Consider the following 8,345-nt stretch of genomic DNA (forward strand, 5'->3'; position numbering starts at 1 on the left):
AATTATATACAAATATTCACAGCAGCATAACTCATAAAAGGCAAAAAGTGGAAACAAACCAAATGTCCTTCAACTGATGAATGGATGAACAAAATGTAGGATTATCACACCACAGAACATTATTTGGCAATAAAACAAATGAAGTACTTAAACTTACACAATATTATACGTCAATTATATCTCAATAAAAACATAAATGAAGTACTGACACATGACTCAGCATGACAGCATAAATGAACCTTGAAAACGTTATGCTAAGTGAAAGAAGCCAGTCACAAGAGGTCACATAATGTACGATTCCATTTATAAGAAATGCAGGTTTGGCAATTTTGCAGATGCAGAAAGTAGACTGGTTGCCTAGGGCGGGGGAATTTGTGGAAGGTAGGGGGAGCTGGCTATTAATGGGTACAGGTTTCTTTCTAGGGTAATAAAAAGGTTCTGAAATTGATTGTGGTGATGGTTACACACTATGAATATACTAAGTTTAACTGTATACTTCCAGTGGGTGAATTTTATAGTATGTGAATTATAGCTTAACAAAGCTATTACTTAAAACTAATAATAGGGGCACCTGGGTGGCTCAGTCGGTTAAGCATCCAACTTCAGCTCAGGTCATGATCTCACTGTGAGTTCGAGCCCCACGTCAGGCTCTGTGCTAACAGCTCAGAGCCTGGAGCCTGCTTCAGATTCTGTGTCTCCCTCTCTCTCTGCCCCTCCCCTGCTCATGATCTGCCTCTCTCTGTCTCAAAAATAAATAAAAACATTAAAATTTTTTTAAAAATAGAAATAATAAATAGGAATAAATAAACTCCTTACCATGCAAGCAAAAGAGGGAGGGGGAGGAACATTCCAGTAAAAAACAATCACCAGAAGGTGAGCTCCAGAATGGCAGCAATTTTTGCCAGTTTTGTTCACTGCTGTAGTCCCAGCACCAAAACAATGTCTGGTAAATAGTAGGTCTGGTGTGTGTATACACACACACACACACACACATATAGTATATAATATAATGTATTATATAGTAACCTGTGCAAAAGCCTTGTGGCTAGCTGTCTGTAGAGCATGTGGCTCTTGATCTTGGGTTATGAGTTCAAGCCCCAAGTTGGGGGTAGAGTTTACTTAAAAAAAAAAAAAAAAAAAATTAGAAAAAAAAATCCTGGTATCTAGAAAAGAGCACTGGCCTCTGGAGAAAAGATTCAGTGTGTGTGACTGGACGGAAGAGGACGGGCAGACCGTGCAAGTTAGAGATTTGTATCTTAATCCTAAAAGCAATGGGGAGCCACTGAGGGATTTTTAAGTGGAGATGATCAGATTTGCATTTCAAAAGACCCCACCAATAGCAGGGGACAGTCAATTAAGGTAAGGACTGAAAAGTTGGATTTAGCAACAAAGAAGTTGTTGGTGACCTTGGACAAAATCAGTCCAGGTAGTGAGATGGAGTGACTAATTTTGGGAACTGGAAAGGAAGTAGAGCTAGCAAAATTATCCTACACTTGGTAAGACCTCTCCTTATTCTCAAGTCTCCAAGGAAACCGACCAAAAATATACTTGGCTTGGGAAATAACAAAAGACATGTTCGCATGAATATTCACACACAGCCGGTTCACCAGCTGATTCTGTTTCTGTTCAAGGATTCCACACTTCTCACCCTGACACAGACTGAGGACCTGTGGCCACAGCGCTTGGTTCTCTCTCACCAAATGCTGGCCTTTCGTTGCTGGGAGCGGTGGATGGAAGGCCACAGAGCAGGCTGCCATCATCTGAGATGTGGGGGCGCTTCGGAAACAGAACTTGTCCCCTTTTAGCTTCGCTGCACCTCTCACCTGAACTACGTACAACCCAGAACCCAAGGGCAAGCCAAGTAGATGTACTGAAGCCCTATTCACAGAAAACTAAAGGGAAAAGCTTTTGGAATAGGGCACTTGTCCATAGTGACCAGATGTCTGAACTGAGAACCAAAAAGACTGGGTTCTAATTCTCATTCTGCCAGTCACAGTAGCAACTTAACCTCTCCAGGCTTCCATCTGCTCATCTCCGAAATTACGAGAATAAACACATGCCTTGCCCTGATCAGAGTGATTAGGAGGAAATGACAACTGCACAAGGGTGTATCTAGATTTTGTGGGGCCTGAAGTTTTTATCATTTCATAGGACCCCTTTAAGAAAAAGAATATAAAATTTTAAGAACAAAATTAGGTACAGATGTGAATATTTATGAGAAATTACATCAAACTACAAATTTTAAAAAGGTAATGCAAAAAATTTTTCTATTTTTTTTTAAATTACACATTTGTTATATTAATTGCCTGGCATGCCACTATCCATTTTTTGTCCACTACGTTTTTTGGCTACAAATTCTTTAATGGTTTCCTCAAACAAGTTTGTAATGTTTTCTATGAAGGAAAATGATTCAGTCTTTTTCTCTCACTGTTGATCAAAATTTGCTCTTTATTATTCCTAGTTCAAACAGGTTCTTCCGTCATCCCCACTTATTATTTTAAAATCATTCTCAAGTTTGGGGAAATCTCCATCAAGTTTCTTTTCTTTATGAGCTATACGATTTTCAAGGACTTCCGCATTTTCTTGTGCAGTGATTAATCTTTTATCTCTCTTCATTCTTCTGGTGCTGGACACTCTAGGAACAAAGGACCTCTGGTACCTTCAGGTCACCATGCTTGTGATTCAGCACAGTGGGGGTTAGAAGTATTCTAGAAGCCTCTACTACACTGGGAAGGTGAGCAATAACTTAACTATATACAGGAACCTAATATATGTGTCCTACTTAACTCAAATTAAGTGTATTCCCTACTCCAAAATGCCTAAAAATGCTCATGGCTACTTCAGTGCCCTCCTCCCCCGATAGGGAAGTCATAGGTGAAAAGAGACCACTAGTGGTCTTAACAGAGTTGGGTTAAAATGTCTTAGTTTGGGGACACCTGGGTGGCTCTGTCGGTTAAGCGTCTGACTCTTGATTTCGGCTTAGGTCATGATCTCACGTTTAGTGGGTTCAAGCCCCATGTGGGGCTCTGTGCTGACAGTGCGGAGCCTGCTTGGGATTCTGTCTCCCTCTCTCTCTGCTCCTCCACCACTCGCACTCTCTCTCCCCCGAAATAATAATAATAATAATAATAATAATAATAATAATAATAATAATGCCAGGTTTTACTACCTTTACAAAAACACGACCTCTTCCATGGCCATAGAGGGGGCCTGGGAGAGTGAGGATCCAGAAAATGAAGTTGCGTCAGCATTGCAAATCACCTAAGGCTACAAAGGGCTCTTTATACGGCTGAGTCGAGCCAAGAGGGAGGAAAGGTTACTCACGTTTGGAGGGAGGTTCAGCGGCCTGGCCAGCATGGCTCACAGCTCGTGGCCGGCCCAAAGCGTGCCCAGTGAAAAAAGCTGTGGCCACTGCCAGCCAAACCCCACGCAGAGGTCCCCGCCGACCCACTTGCCCCCTCCTGTGGCCCCCACTCGAGGTCCGGAGTGTCAGATGCGTCCAGCCCACCTTTAAGATCGGTAAATCTCCACCTCCGGTTTCAAAAGGAGCGCGCTCCCTCGGACCCGCCCCTCACTTCCGTCCTGAAAACCCTTTCATCCCACCAGGTCTCGCGATATCACGACTTCTCGCCTGTCCCGGCTAACCCCGGAGAGCAGCCCCCGCGGGACTCCTGGTGGTGACTTTCCCTGGTGGTGACTTTCTTGGGAAGTGTTTGGGATGAGAGCTCTTCACCTGGCACGCTTTCTAGCAGCATGGACCGGGCTGTATAGGCGCACTTAAGTCCATCAGGCCCGAGGTTCGGATCAGGAGCGGAGGGGTGGGGATCCGCCTTCAACCTGACCCTGGTCCGGTTCTGTCGTATATGGGTGATAAGGACTCAAAAATATTAATGACTGCCGGACACTGGGCTCTATACACGTCATGTCTTTTAATTCCCACAATAACCCCAAGAGAAAGGCGTGGTTTTTACCCTGGTTGTACAGATGGGGAAACAGGCTCAAAAATGGAGGAATCTGCTGAAAGTGGGAAAGGATGTGACCAGTCTGACTGTAAGGCCTCATTACGTGGTAAAGCAATTTGTCAGCAGACTCCTAGATTCCTAGAGGACACTGTAGCTCAGTGAAAAGTATTCCATCTTTGGGTTCACAAGACTCATGTTCATATGCAAATCCAGACACTTTCTATGCTGTGTGACCTTGAACAACTTGCTTAACCTTTCTGAGACTCAACTGATAGATAAGGATATTAATACTTTCACGGGATTATGAGGATTGGGTGTATATTCAGTGCCTACTCCAAAATAGGCATTCAATAAATGGAAGTTATAGCTATTAATAATCTTTTTAACCCCTTATATGTTGTGCGGTGTTCAGTGTGTAGGAGGTACTTAATTTAATAAACCATAACTGAGTGAGTGAATGAATGGAGGGAGAAATGAAATAAGTCTGGCCAGATACCAGGTGGTCCCTGCCTCCAATCCCCTAATCTCTTACCCCACTTCCCTGATATGGCTACACCTCAGAGGGCTTGAAGTAGAAAATGACTGTTCATCCTCCTTTTCCCAAACAGCTGTGTGTATGTTAACTTGTTACCAAAGTAGCATACAGAAAAGTGCACAAATCTTAAATGCACTTAAGTTCTTATGAAATGAACACACTGAATGGTATAACCAGCTCCATGATGAAGAAGCAAAACATTACCAGCCCCCAGAATGCCCTTCATGTTTCTTTCTAATCATACTCCCACTATGGGATAACCACTATCTTGCCTTCTAATAGCTGAAATTAATTTTGCTTGCTTTTGCACAGGATGCACCTGGAATCACACAGCATGTGCTAATCTGTAACTTCCTGGATTTCCCTGTCTCCTTGATTCTAGTGGGAATCCAAGAAGAAGCCCAGTGGGGTTGCCTCCCAGGTGGTCAGGGCTACTCCCCAATGCCACCCACCTCAACATCATGACTAGCCTGTCTACATGCTCACTGGCCCAGGGATTCCTGTGCCCATGGACTCCTGGCACACCTCTCCCTTTCTGAGGTAAGAAAGAATCTTCTGCTGCTTCTTCTCAGCTTTTCATAAGGGTTCCCATGATAGAGGTGTATGTCCCTGGTGACCCCTGCCTGTGCTCTTATACCCCAGATCTTTCCTTCTCCACCAGGAAGGCCCTGGGAGAGTAGAGGATGGGGATGTGCTGATTCACAAGGTGGTCACGCCCAGCTTCACACCATTCCAAGTAACACCTCTCCCCCTGCTTTGTTCAGTGTGCCCCTTCCCGCTCCATCGAAAACTCTTTCTCTCTCTGGGTGATGAACTCTCGGGGCCTCTGCTGTTCCTCCGTGCAGCCTAGCACCTGCCACATTCTCTCTCCCCACTAGACATGTTTGTTCATTCCTGAACCCCAATTGCGGGCATAGTTTTTGTCTTCTTCCAGAGGATTCCTGATGCCTTGCAGATTGAGGGATGTGGCTTAAGGGTCTTGGGCGTTCTGCCTCGAGGGGGCAGTGTCTCCTCACACCACAAGACAGCCTAGGCTTTAGCCCCGTCAAGAAGCCCCATTATACAGATATTATCATCAAACCCATGTTACATATGAGGAGGGTAAGGCTCAGAGAAGTTTAAGGGATTTGTCCAAAACTATTTCGTTCATAAGTGACAACAGGTAGACCTCAGGAATGCCAGTGATGCAGGCCTAGAAGGCTTGGTATCTGCTAAAGGCTACCGTTCACTGAAACTAAAATGAGACACATGGATATTTTACAGATTTCATATCTTGTCCTCAAACAAATCCAGGAGAAAGGTTTTCTAATTTCCAGATGGCAGATACAGAAATTGAGGTCCAGAGAAATTAATTATTCTGCCTGAGGTCACAGGGATAGAGAAAGGCTAAACTAGATTCAGCCCCTCCCATCCCACACATGGACCCGAAAGCCTGACTCTTTCCTCTGTGCTCTGCCACACTCATCAAAAGGATTCTGACAAGTGCAGATATGAGTGGCTACATGGGTAATATAGGACAGTGGGGACTAGGCATTTACCCAAAGAATACAAAAATACTAATTCAAAGGGATACATGCACCCTGATGTTTATAACAGCATTATCGACAATAGCCAAACTATGAAAATAGCCCACGTGTTCATTGACTGATGAATGGATAAAGAAGATGCGTGTATATACACAACAGAATATTACTGAGCTATAAAAAGGAATGAAATCTTGCCATTTGGAACAACATGGAAGGGGCTGGAGAGTTATTACGCTAAGTGAAATAAGTCAGTCAGAGAAAGACAAATACCATACGGTTTCACTCATATGTGGAATTTAAGGGAAAAAAATGAGCCAAGGGGAAAAAAAGAAAGAGAGGGGCAAACCAAGAAACAGGCTCTTAACTGTAGGGAGCAAACTGATGGTTACCAAAGGGGAGGTGGGGGAGAGGGTGGGGGAAATTGGTGGGGATTAAGGAGTGCACTTGCTGTGGTGAAACTAATATTACACTGTATGTTACCTAACTGGAATTTAAATAAAAATAAATAAAAAAAAAAAAGACAGTGGGGAAGCATTCCAGAGAGAGCAGAACACGGACCACCAAGGGACAAGTTTTGGTTCTCTATTAATGTGTAACAAACAGCCCGCCCCCAATTTAGTGGCTTAAAATAAAATTTTATTTTTATCTTTCACAGTCCTATGGGTTGACTCCACTCAGCTGGGCACTTCTCACTGGGGTCTGTCATGCATTTGCAGTCAGATTGAAGCTGGGGCTGCAGTCATCGGAAGGCTCATCTGGGCTGGATGTCCAAGACGGCTTTTTATTTTATTTTTTTTTCTTTTCAAATTTGTTGCAATTCTAGTTAGTTAACATATAGTGCAATATTGGTTTCAGGAGTAGAATTCAGTGATTCATCCCTTACATACAATACCCAGGGTTCATCACAGCAAGTGCCCTCCTTAGTACCCATCACCCATCTAGCCCATCCCCCACCCACCTCCCTCCATCAACCCTCTGTTTGTTCTCTATTTTTAAGAGTCTCTTATGATTTGTTTCCCTGAAGCCCTCCATGATATGCCACAAGCCATCACCTCCAGTTTTTCTCCTTTGCACCCCATGTTACACTGAAACAGCAGAGTCCCCTAATCAAGTTGATCCTAAGGCAAGACCTGACTGAGGTTCTGGTTCCTTAGCCTCTCTTGGTTCCTGACTATTTCCCGAACCTGATTCTGGAGGCTTCATGTCAATTTTGTGTGTTTCCGGATATCATTCCAGGAAATTTCTCTTCTACTTAAGTGAACCAGAGTCCATTTCTGTTGTCTGCAATTAAGAACCCTAGTCGGCACAAAGACCCATTGAAATCTTCAGCCAGAGGAAGTGACATGATCAGAGCAATTTATGGGCGAGAAAAATAGAAAAATCTGATAAAGATAGATTGAAGAGAGAAAAACAGGAATGAGAGAGGCCAGTTGGGAGGTCTTCATGACGTTTGGGGTGTATGATGAAGCACAATATTGCCAGTGCCAAAGAAGTGGGAGAAACAGCAGCTTTTGGCCACTGACTGAATATGGAAAAAAGAAGAGAAGGGAAAGTCCACGTTGACAGAGTTTTGAGTCTTAGCAACTAGGAAAACAATAATGTTACAAAGAGAAACAAGCAAGTCAGGGAAAACAGTTTGGAGGAGGAAATCTTCCATTCATTTATTCAACAACTATTAATTGCCTGCTCTATGCCAGGCACTGTTCTAGGCATTGGGAAGACAGCAGTGGGGAAAACAAAGTCTCAGTTCTAAATTAATAAATACATACGTGAGATAATGAACCTGCTTTAATAAAGCTTCAGTTTGTGGTGCCACAGACCCACATCAGAACATATCTAACTGGCAGCCAGAACTTCAAGAAAAGTCCTAGGCTGGGCCTGAAGACAAATTGGTAGTCATTGTCATAGACGTTCATTCATTTATTCATTCACTTGTTAGAGTACCTACTATGTTCTCAGTACCATTCTTGCCATAGACATACAACAAAAAAAATAAAAGAGGGGCTCAGCTCTCGTGGAGTTTCCATTATAGAGTACAGAGGCAGACAGTAAACAAATACACAAATATGTCAGATATGTGATGTGTACTATGAAGAGAAATAAAGCAAGGGAAAAGGAAGAGGAAGTTTGCCTTTTTAGATAAGATAGGTTGTTCTGCAAAGTCCCCTCTTGTAAGGAGATATCTGAGTGAAGTCCTGAATGAAGAGAGGCAACATCCACATGGTTACTAGGGGAAACCTATTTCAGGCAGAGGGAATAGTAAGTGCAAAGGCCCTGAGGCAGGACAATTTGGTTTCCGCAAAGAACAGCCAGGAGAACAGT

General features: G+C 43.3%; 1 long non-coding RNA gene across 2 annotated transcripts in view; it reads left to right on the forward strand.

Moving 5' to 3' along the window:
* Nucleotides 1-3,629: 3,629 nt before the first annotated feature.
* The window catches only part of LOC109265049 (uncharacterized), a 12,813-nt gene continuing 8,097 nt past the window's right edge, over nucleotides 3,630-8,345 (forward strand). Inside the window, exons 1-2 of one of the 2 annotated variants that reach the window (XR_002079005.2) lie at nucleotides 3,630-3,797; nucleotides 4,810-5,037. This is a non-coding gene — a long non-coding RNA (uncharacterized LOC109265049). The remainder of the gene's footprint in view (nucleotides 3,798-4,809; nucleotides 5,038-8,345) is intronic. The other variant, XR_002079004.2, reaches the window with a different exon arrangement.

Source organism: Panthera pardus, unplaced genomic scaffold (assembly GCF_024362965.1).
Source record: "Panthera pardus isolate Hobbes unplaced genomic scaffold, ASM2436296v1 HiC_scaffold_10, whole genome shotgun sequence".
NCBI lineage: Eukaryota > Metazoa > Chordata > Mammalia > Carnivora > Felidae > Panthera > Panthera pardus.